At 44.5% G+C, this 11,597-nt stretch overlaps 1 long non-coding RNA gene across 1 annotated transcript in view; it reads right to left on the reverse strand.

Annotated features, from left to right (window-relative positions):
* Positions 1-1,530: 1,530 nt before the first annotated feature.
* The window catches only part of LOC146190897 (uncharacterized), a 24,023-nt gene continuing 13,956 nt past the window's right edge, over positions 1,531-11,597 (reverse strand). Inside the window, exons 2-3 of the long non-coding RNA XR_014706586.1 lie at positions 1,636-1,711; positions 1,531-1,569 (exon numbers count right to left, since the gene is read on the reverse strand). This is a non-coding gene — a long non-coding RNA (uncharacterized LOC146190897). The remainder of the gene's footprint in view (positions 1,570-1,635; positions 1,712-11,597) is intronic.

The following is an 11,597-nucleotide window of genomic DNA, read 5'->3' on the forward strand; positions in this document are numbered from 1 at the left end:
GCATTTTCTCCTACAACCTAGGATGAAAAAAAAAAAAGTATGTTGTAAAATAAATTGCACTACCTTTTTTCATTCTTTCTTAAAGTTAATCAATTTAATCAGCCAATGAGGTAATCTACTACCACTTGTCAAAGCTATAGATTCGCGATTTTTCGATCACAACACTGAAGCAGGATTTTGTAAAACAAAAATGAGGCCTTAACGTGTTAAAAGGGGTGCAAATGGAAAAGGCTCTCGTAAATATTTTATGGCGATAACTAGGGACATTGTTCGTATATTCAGAGCAGATGTCTGCAAGCCACCTGCGGACACACCTGCTGTGCAGTAATCTTGTCAGCACTGCACCAAAGTCGGCAGTAACCACCACACACAATTTCTCCGTGACAGAAAGTAGTGCACTGTTAAGGCTTTTCTGGTTATCTAAAAAATTCAGGGCAGGGGGGGGGGGGGGCATTTAGGCCTCCTTATGTGATGTGTGGCAATGTGAAAGCACTTCTTTCCTGTTGCTCGTCTAGTTGCATGTTTCTAATGCATTCTGTTATACATGGAATTTTGCCAACGCCTGCCGTGTTCAGTCATGTCTGGGCAAGCAGTGACGTCATCCACATTGAGTTCTTATTACATCAGACACTGTAATCATGACTATGACTAATCAATGCATAATTATCACAAGTTATTGTCTGTGATTCATTTAATTATTATCAATACACAGATGATCGACAGGTGCAAAAGATGTTTCTTAACCACACTTTCTGGTCACACAAAGCATAAGGCTCTTGAAGAAAGGCTTTAGACCTAATGAAAAGCTAACCCTCGGTTAAATTATAAACTAAAGAATTTCACTGCTCCCGGCCTGCCTGGTATAGATAGATACCAAAGTGATTCTGTTTACTGGCTAACAAGAGTGCAGGAACACGGGCACGGAAATAATAGGGTCACATTAGGCTCTCTGTGTCCGTGTTTCAGTGCCTAGGTTAGCTATGTACTCCTACCAACTTGCCTAGATATCAGCACTGTTTGTGTTCAGTGCAGTAATGCAGATGCCGGTAACCAATGCCTACAGTTAGCAACCACTTTTTTTTAAGTTATGTCTGTTCAAAACTGTCCTCTCCTTTAGATATGGCATGGACCACACATACACCTGCGTGGGCACTGCACCCATGCAGTCATTGTACTGCACTTCGTCACTCCGTTGGCACAGCAACGAAATGTCCATTTATTTAGCCAATCCAGAAGTTGCTGGCAGATATTCTTGTTAAGGGAATGAAAAAGAGCTCAGACAATGTGTCTGAGCAAGAGAATAAAACACTTCAACCCCATACCACTTCTGACGATCAAACCGCCTTTGCCTTGGCTATAGCTGTTTCTTAGCAACTTTAATGATGGAGTGAATTTTGTTCTTGCCACTTCGGAAGAACTGATGTAGCCTGAGCAACGAGCCGATATGACACACCAAAAGCCACCTGTGTGGCTGGCAAGCTTACGCGAGGCAAATAGCACAATTAGAGAGTTCTAAAAGGAAATGCGTACCGTAAAGCAGGTTGCTTTTTCCAGCTCCATTTTCACCAACTGCAAAATGTAAATGAAGAACACGGAGTTAGCATCAAATGTGACGTTGATTCATTTCATCCTTGCCTATGATGTTGATTCCAGGGGAGAGCGGGCCAAGAGTAGCTGCATTCACATAGCTCAGGAAGCCTTCCAGATTTACCTGGAATGCAATGAAAGTTAGTTCCATTTAATAAAACATGCACCTGAATATTTTAGAGTAAGTTCACTAATTATTAACTTTATGTATTACATATGAGCCACAACAACAGCAATACATGTATGAATTGGCCTGCAATTCCTTATTTTAACAGAGACTGTGTCCCACCAGATAAGAATCATATATTTATCACCTGTGATTCTTTATTTAACTAATCATCCTTACAGTACAGAGATGTATATCTCGCACATCTTCAGTTACCTGCTGGCTGTGCTACATGCTCAAGTTATTTGCTTCAGTATAAAACCAGCCATTATAAAACACCACATTTTCTTTTTTTTTTTCTTAAGCATGCCTACTCCATACATGGCAAAAAAAAAAATTAACCCACACATTTTTTCCCTTTTTATGAGAGAAAAATTATGTTATCAAGCAGTAAGAGATGTACACCACCCATAGGCTATATATGCTACATTGAAGAATAGGGACAGTGTCATGATATTCACTCTAAAGTTGTGAGGGTCGAGAATGGGAGAAAAGGGGAAGGGAGCGATTTTGATCACCCATGTAGTCTCTGTGGCATAACATAGAATAAATAAAATAAACAAAATGTAGTGGCAAGGACTCGGGCTACATTCCCCGTGGAAAACTCCTTCCTGTCTGACCACGTGTTCGTTCATTCCTCTTTTGTTTGTGCGGCCTGACAAAGTTTTGGGGTGGCGTGCCGTCCCTGCGGTAAAGAACAAAAGGCTCCTCACATGTCACTTGCCTTTCCCAGATAGCTAAACAATTGAACCTTCATAAACTCAAATTTTGCCCAGAAATGGCATTTGGTTGGCAGCATTCTTTGGTGCACGTACCTGCCTGATTCGAACTCAAGAAGCCGAATATCCGCATTGTCTGTGGCGACAGCAATGTGAAGCGCCGCCATATAGATAATGGCCCTGGTAGTGCCATTTTGTGGTGTTCTGAGCTTGAAATAAATTGTTGCAACACACCAACAACCTCTTCAAATTTAGTGCAGTTTTGGCCAAATGATTTCTTAGATATTATTATTGATATAAAACAATAAAGCCATTCCAACTTTTGCAAAACAATTTCACTCGTCTAGCTTAATTCCTTCGCTAAATTTCTAACAGCAACATTGCAGCCAACAGAATGAGAAGGCCCCACCACCCTACAACCTGCGCCATTGCTGCCTTGGATGGGACGACTTTGCGCCAAACGTTGCGCCATCATGGATCACCGTCGCCATCAAGGAAGTTGTGTTCCTCAGTCGCCGCATACGATGCGAATATTTGACTTCTTCAAATATTTTGATCTAGACAAGCAAGTGCCCTAGCTAAAACAATTAGTGCAAAACAGTAACAATTGAGATCTAAGGATTCAACGGTTTAGCTATGGGATGTGTATAATTGCGCAACAACTTCAACTAGCTGACAATGGCTCTCAAATTAACCGACCGACAGTTACGGCCAGCACTCAAACATCTGCATCTGATGCACGGTTACTAATTGTGATCGATGTTCGCACCTGCACGACAGAATAAGTGTTAGGAGACCAAATAAAGCCCCTTCTGTAACAAAAACACCAGTCGCGCCGCTCTATAACTTGAAAACAAAAAAAAATACAGATAAAACGACAGAAATAAACGTCCTCAGGCACATAAACCAACTTGATATTGGCTGCACAACACGCATCGGTACTTCCGCAGCATTCGAACTGGTTTTCCTTATTAACTTACTGAACGAGGCAAGCTCCGGACAGTAGTAATTCTGCCTTAATCTAGCAGTTGCTCGTAAGAGTGAATCGAAGGTGTACAGAAGTCGGCTCGCTGTGGCAGGCGAGAAGGATCTCATTGTGGAGGGTAGCTGGTATTACCAGGCCCACTGGTGATGAAAACCTGCTCTGCTCGTAACATGTGTGTGTGTGTGTGTGTGTGTGTGTGTGTGTGTGTGTGTGTGTGTGTGTGTGTGTGTGTGTGTGTGTGTGTGTGTGTGTGCGTGCGTGCGTGCGTGCGGGTGTGTGTGTGTGTGTGTGTGTGTGTGTGTGTGTGCGTGCGTGCGTGCGTGCGTGCGGGCGTGTGTGTGTGTGTGTGTGTGTGTGCGTGCGCGCGTGTGTGTGTGTGTACATTTTTTTCTTCTTTTTCATTTAACCTGCCGCTTGTTGTAAATTATGTCCTTAACGCGGCAAACAGCTTGCTGCAGAGTTTCTGTATCAACCTGCTTACATATTACTCAACGTCCCAAAGACAAAAGCGGGGCGAAGCAACCAGACTCAAAATTTTCTGACAACCAGAATTGAAAATAGTTGCAGCTTTCCGGCAGATGCTGTCAGAACACCAACCAATCTAGCCAGCATAATACGAGTACAGTGAACTAGAATATTATATTTGTGTGAATAGCAACCCACCTATAACGGTCACTTAAACCGCGTCGCAAATGACAAAAGCACGGCGAAGGAGCCAGACAATTTTCAAACTGCCCGCCATAACGGAAAACCATTGCAGCTTTCCGGGAGACACCGCAAGAACAGCCAGTCAAGCTAGTCAGCGTGATAGGATGTGAGTAGCGACCCATTTATAGCTATACAAGTGTATTACTCAAACAGCTTCTCAATGACAAAAGCAGGGCGAAGGAACCGAACTCGATTTTCAATCTGCCCGCCACAACGGAAAACGGCTGCAGCTATCCGGGAGACACCGCCAGAACCGCCAATCAAGTTAAGCAGAATGATATGAGTGTCAATATACCTACCTTCTCTATATGCATCTTGTTGAAAATGGAAATTGCAGCGCCGATGCGAAAAGGTGACGCACCGCGCCCCAAGACCAAGGAAAATCAAGTTACAGGACCGTTGTCAACGCTCAGTACAGCTCAGCTTTCCAACTGCCGTCCGTTTGCCCGTTTCTCCCACTGATCTCGACGTTCTGACGCCCCGGAAAGTAGTGCCAGTATAATGTTGCCATACGAGTATATGATGTAGCATAGCATGTTTTAAAATGCTCATTCGAGAAATGCTACATCAAATCGAGCATTCACGTACGCTCCCGTGGCATACGTTATTCATTGAGTTTAGCGTTCCCGACTTTACCAAACTATAAAATCCCATTGACAGCAGGACGTCCTGCATAGGACTGAACTCGCTGTCCGTTTTTCAGAGCGTTAATCAATCGTAAACGTTTCATCGGCCTTTCTTTTGGTCTCATCTCACTTACAGCAACATATCTAGGGGCGAAAAATAGCTAGTAATCTCTATTTTGGTCAATGGGTTTGCCTTTCCGAGGACTAAAGAAGTAATTACGCCTCAAGGCTAAAATTGTCACAGTGGTCTTGTTTGTATGCGGTGAACCAAAAGTAAGGGCATGACAAACAGCGCAACGTTAAGCAAAATGGTTTATTAACCTTTCAAATGTTCTTTTTTGGGTTTAGTACGCAGACAACGTGTATTTATACTTTTGTTTTCACAATATTTGTATACACCGCGAGCAGACGATGCAGAGCGGAAGAACACACTTAGTGCACAGTCGTGATTGGCTGAAGAGGTCTGCTAACTTTCATAGTGCTGAAGGATTCTCCGCATCGAACCAATGAAAGACATAAAACACAAGAAAAAAAGGTACACGGGACAGCGTTGTCACGTGTACTTCTTTTCTTGTGTTTTGTGCTGGTCCAATATGCTAGATTCGCACCAACTAGACCAAATGGTCATCATGTTAAAGATGCCGAGAAAACGTTATAAGTTGCCAGGACGACAATTCATCGACTTGGTTTCCTGCTCTTTTTTTTTTTTTTCTCAATATTTATCTGCTGTCAAGCGCCAACTGCATGCGGCAGTAACGAACCTCTTGATGATTTGAACACTCTCCTCTGCGCTGCGCTTTCCTCTTAAATTCTCGCTCATCGGCTCCTAGCGATGCACGCGGAGGGCTTCTCCAAGCGCCCGCTGACCTGCGCTGTTTGATTACATGCAATCAGCATGCAGCAGTCAGATGCGCCTGTTTTCGAGCCAGCTCATGGTGGTGGTGGTGAAAAACTTTATGCAATGTTGGGAGCCTTAAGTGATTACATCCTAATGAAGGGTCGGCTCTTGGCTGCGTGTTGTGGACGGAAGCTGGTGCTTCCTGACACCCAAAGCCCAGTCCGTCAGCCGCTTTTGAACGGCCGGGTCATGGTGCCGATGGTGTATAAGGCATAAGGTTTTAAAGCATCGAGAATACTGAAAGTAACTTTTATGAGTTGTTGGTTTTTCTTCTTCATCTTCTTCTTCTTCTTAAGCCGCCTGAGTAGGAGAGAACGTGAAAAACGAGTTTTGGACGAGTTTGATACTTCAGACTCTTTCTTCTTAGTATGTTGTCATCTGTGTTTTACTTTGATGATACTGTCACCACATGTGGCAAATCTTTTATTGAACACTTTTTTTTTTTTAATAATTTAGTCGTGAGTGCACAGTGCTTCCGCGCGTGCAGCTTCTTGATGAAAACGTGGTTTCTGCGCTACAGTTTTGTCTGAAGCGAGGTGGTGGTGGTGGTGGTGGTGAAAAACTTTATTTGGTGAGCCACGAAATATTGCAAGGGCTGGCCCTGCTCCTAATCACGGGTGGTGGCAGGCCGTGCCTGACGGCGACTGCCTCAGCTCAGTCGACTAGCCTCCTTTGTGAGGCCGGCTCTGAGCTGGAGACCGCGATCTTCCAACATTCGTTGTCCGTAAGGCCCCATTTGGCCGGTGGATTAAATTCTGGGCATGTGAACATGATATGTTCGAATGTAGCTCTCGGGGCCCAGCAATGGGAACATTCGGATTGATGACTAGACGGGGAGAAGAGTGCCAGTAGTGCTGGGGAGGGAAGGTGCGGGCTTGAAGGTGTCTCCACCTTTGTGGTTTAGTTAGAGAGGGGTGTAGTGGAGGGCAGGGAAGTCTTTCATAGCGATAGTGTAGTGTAATGTCATTGTACGTGATCAGCCGATCTCTGGCGCGCTGCTTATAGGTCCTCGGTATCAGTTGCTCGGTCGACGTATGCTCGAGCAGCAGAATGGGCCGCTTCGTTACTGAGGTTGCCCGAATGGGCTGGTACCCTGACAAGTTCTGTGGGTTGGGGTGGTTTAAAATTGGTAGTTAGGATTTTGTGAGAGGCAGTATGTATCTGGCCTCGGGTGAAATTGCAATTTTAGAATCACTGATGATAAGGGTGACAGTGGAAGAGACTGTCGCGATGGCTATAGCGGATTCTTCCGCTTCTACGGGTGTTCAGGCAATGATAGAACCTGATGTGATCTGTTCGAAGCGGCTGAATACCGCGCATATCGCATAGGCTGAGCGGTGGGGATACTGCGGCGTCCACGTACACCGTGTCAGGTTCGTTCGTATGCGCTCTGTGTAGGACACGCGCTCTCGCCTCCCGTCTGGCCTGGTTATGAAGGGAGTGCATGTTTTTAGGAAGTGGGTTAACAGTTAGGTGATCGCGGACTGTCCTTGGAACAGCATAAGTTTCTACTGGAGGGGCACCTAACGGCCTAAGTAGGAGAGAGGAGAGAATGTGCCGACTGCCGACCAGGTGGGGTAGTTGAGAGCCGATGCGGTGGGCTTCCACCAGTTCACTGAGGGTGTTGTGAACTTTCATGTTTAAGAGTCGAGAGGTTGGGGTGCGTGTAGGAAGCCAAGGGCTGCCTTATACGCCTATCTGATAAGAGCATCCACCTTGTCTGTCTCTGTTTTTGTTAGATATAAGTACGGCAGCGAGTAGAGAATGCGGCTTATGATGAATGCCTGTACTATATAGGCGTCTGAAGTCATGCTCGCGCATTCCACGGTGCTTGTTGTTAGGAGCTCGGATTTACTGGAGGAACATAGCTATTGAGGCTGCGCATCTCGACACCATGTCCGCCCCCTCCAGAAGAGTTTCTTCCCGATATTCCCAGTGGTGGTCCACGGGTGATATCATCTGCATATAAAGAATGGAAGAGGTTTGGTATCTGTCACAGTTTTTGAGTCATTGGGATGAGTGTGATGTTAGATAAGGACTGATCCTTGCGGGGTGCCCCTACTACCAAGTCTAAATGTGGGGGATTTTAGGGGACCGAATCGAATTTCTGCTGTGAGATGCCGGACAAATGCTGAAATGTAAAGCGTGTGTTCAGTTTCCCACATCCAGATTGGATAATGCATCCAATATAGCGGTGTGATAGACCTTGTCAAATGCCTTTTGCAAGTCGCAATGCTCTTGTGCGTTTGCAGTGTCGGGGGTGGAGGATGTCTTCGGATATCTGTAGCAGCTGTCGTAATTAAACGCAGCTCCGACTAAAATTCAGGCGTCGGAGAGGAGCGAGCGCGCCGGCGGAGGCCGGCTGTGACGAGGAGGCGACGCACCTGTGCTTTACGTGACGTCACTTGGTTATCGCGCATGCGCATAACTCGCCTCCAAGACTCCCGCGAAACTCGGCTCTGCCCCGCGTAGTGTAGCTTTTCGCTACAATAGGGTGCTCTGTATTTGCCGTAGCCGAATACAAAAGAGAAATTCATGAGAATGAACGAGTACGATAGACCATTTTGTTTCTCACTTGTGCGCTGCTTTATCAAGAATGCGCTTCTCCTATCATGTACTTAAGCCCAAACGACGTTTTGTTTATTTGGTCTCACCATTTGCGCAATCCGAGGTGAGAATGCGATGTGAATGACGCCTGAACTGCTTGAGCTTGAGCTTTGCGCTCAAGCATCACACTTTTGAGCGCGGCTCGTGCTCTTGCTTGGGCCATTGCGAGATGGACAGGAAGAAGTTGCAGTGAACAACATAAGAGTGAAGGCTTACAACGTGTCATTCTAGTGCTATTGTCGACACCACTGATGGCACACCGAAGCAGTCCAATTAACGACCGATGCGAATGCGCAGTGTTTTGTAGGAAGGGCTAAGAGTGAGTGAGGTACTAAGTAATCTATCTCCACTGCGTTGACTATCCTGCCTGCAGTAAGCTATCGCAGCTCACCTGTGACCAATACGCAGAAGGGCGAATATTGAAAGAAACGGCGGTTAAGTATAGGCATCTAGACGGGGATGTTTTATTAGTATACTTATTTGGCACTGCGAGATTGTGAAGAAACTGCACAAGAACTGGACGTAAGTCAAGAGACGCGCACATACAAAATGGCGACTTTCACTTGTAGGGGAAAATGCTGACAAGCTGTGTCGGGATGTGATAGAAGACTGCAGAAGATGGAAAGCATGAAAATGACAGCTTGTGCAGCGACATTTTACTTGTAAAAAATAATTTCAATTATCTTTCTATCTAAACACACTTTTGTGGAGTAGCCCGCCAAACTTAAACCTCAATATACCCAATAAAATTAGAGCTCAGATGAGCGAAGTACAGCTTTATAGGATATATTTCAGTATAAGCTGGTAATAATTTCTCGGAGATGTGCAGCAACTTTCTTTGTCGAAACTGCGCGTACTGATATTTTACAGATATATATATATATATATATATATATATATATATATATATATATATATATATATATATATATATATATATATATATATATATATATATATATATATATATATATATATATATATCAAAACCCTGCATCGACATACTTTCGCTTGATAAGCTGCAAGTGAGTGTCATAGCTTGTCTTTTTTGTCGGAATAAATGTATACTGGGCTGTTGACTAGTCGCAGTTTGAGAAAATTACCCACCGCAGACAGAGGATGAAAGGGGGCAATCAGAAATGTGTTTGGATTGGCTGCCTTCGTATACTGGGTGACAGGAAAAAGGGAGCGTAAAAGAGATTAATAGAGCAGATAAAAGATATTGCATCGCCTTGAGGAGTAGTAAACCTATATTCTGTGCAAGGAAAAGTGCACAAACGCACCCAAGTAGTGGGTGAGTTAATTAGGAAGGCAACTTTGATGGAAGTATAGCCCTTCTTTTTTAGCCGGCATAACCAGATAGCGAGGTAAAAAATAAAACCCTATGCATGTAACAGCGATGCTACTTCAGCGTCCAAAAATATGCTTCTCGGTGAACAAATTCCGTTTTTCTCATGCGTGGACGCTCTTTTCAGGGGGGTTTTGCGTGCGCATTGGGAAATTGTATGCGCCAGAAGCTAGTCGCGTGACTTTAGGTGTGTGTGTGTGTGTGTGTGTGTGTGTGTGTGTGTGTGTGTGTGTGTGTGTGTGTGTGTGTGTGTGTGTGTGTGTGTGTGTGTGTGTGTGTGTGTGTGTGTGTGTGTGTGTGTGTGTCTGTGTGTGTGTGTGTGTGTGTGTGTGTCTGTGTGTGTGTGTGTGTGTGTGTGTGTGTGTGTGTGTGTGTGTGTGTGTGTGTGTGTGTGTGTGTGTGTGTGTGTGTGTGTGTGTGTGTGTGTGTGTGTGTGTGTGTGTGTGTGTGTGTGTGTGTGTGTGTGTGTGTGTGTGTGTGTGTGTGTGTGCGCGCGTGTCGGTGTGTGTGTTTGTTGCCAATAAGTGAAGCTGCATAAGTAACTTCTTGGTACAAACAGTGCTGATAGCTATTTTTCAAGGCAACCGATGACTTCTGAATTCAATCCTCAAGCCCAAATATTGCTCAATTACTCTTTACTCCTTTATTAATTAACTCTGAACAGCGAAAAATGAATGGGGATTAGTCCAAGCACCTCTAAACAATCACCAGTTGATTTCAGTGCGTTCAGAGACCACGGAAAGCTTGGATTATGTTTTTTTTTTTCATCCGTGTGCCGATGAATGGGAAATTAATACTGCAATTTCTTTATGTATGAAATATACTTGCTTATAGTGCAGAAGAACAAATTCACAAGCGAAGGTATACGATTCATGTGACGAGCTTTATATACGTATATGTGTTGTGTCATATCCTCCTTTATAAATATACTATAAAGGTGGCTATGGTTGTGTGCACAATGTCCGACGGCTGAGACCGTGCGGACAATAAAGATGTGATTATGAAATGTCTTTATTTGTCTATTGGCTCGTAACCCTATTCTTCTTGAACATAGGGGTGCATCAATTTGATTGATGCAAGTTTTTCGTGGTATCCGAGTTATTCGTCCCTGCCGCAGAGAAACCTGCCAGTACCTGTCAACCGTGGCAGGCGGGTCTTCTGTATATACTAACCAGAAGCAGGAGGTTCTTCCTAACCGCCAAGGGGCAGGCTGCGGAGGCTTCAGAACAAGACTCTTCTAATGTTCGGCCAACCAAGACTCCTCTAATGTTGCAGCATGCTGCAACATTAGAACCTACCAATGCCTTTACATCGGGTCCTCGTAATTCCTTTACGGCTGTGTTTGCCGACCCTTGCACGTGTTTCGTAACCAGGCTCCTTTTTATATGCCATCTGTATACCTTCGGTGAAACACCTGTCGAGAGATGGTGACATGGACGCAATGTACATAGAAACGTACAGTTTTCACTTTCTGTCTGGCGGCGTAATTTTCGGTCCTGGGAATTATATGAACGAAGACACTTCTAACGCTATCGCATTAATAAAACAACCACTTGTTGTCAGTGGGAGCCGAATCAATGCCTTCCGTATTTACTATTGACCTATTATATGATGACTGTCCAATTGTCGTATTTATGCTGCGTGTAACCTAAATTTGTGAGCGTTCACCAGCGCCGCTCTTGTCCATAACAGGGGACATATAACTTGCCCGATATTCCGCAACGCGCTAAATGAAACGTACCCAGACTGCGCTGTGACACTCCGCGGTGAGTACGACGCGCTCAAGAAAGCGGTTATGCCCGTACATTTTTGTATATACTATTGTATTAAATAGTGATAAAATGAGACAATAAATAGAGGTCCCAGCTGCACACATGCAGAAGACACCTTTGCAAGATTTGTCCATAACCTTTTTTTTTTTTTTTTCCTTTTTGTACCAATATTCGGGCGTCG

Source organism: Amblyomma maculatum, chromosome 4, assembly GCF_055883805.1.
Source record: "Amblyomma maculatum isolate TAMU_Amacu chromosome 4, ASM5588380v1, whole genome shotgun sequence".
NCBI lineage: Eukaryota > Metazoa > Arthropoda > Arachnida > Ixodida > Ixodidae > Amblyomma > Amblyomma maculatum.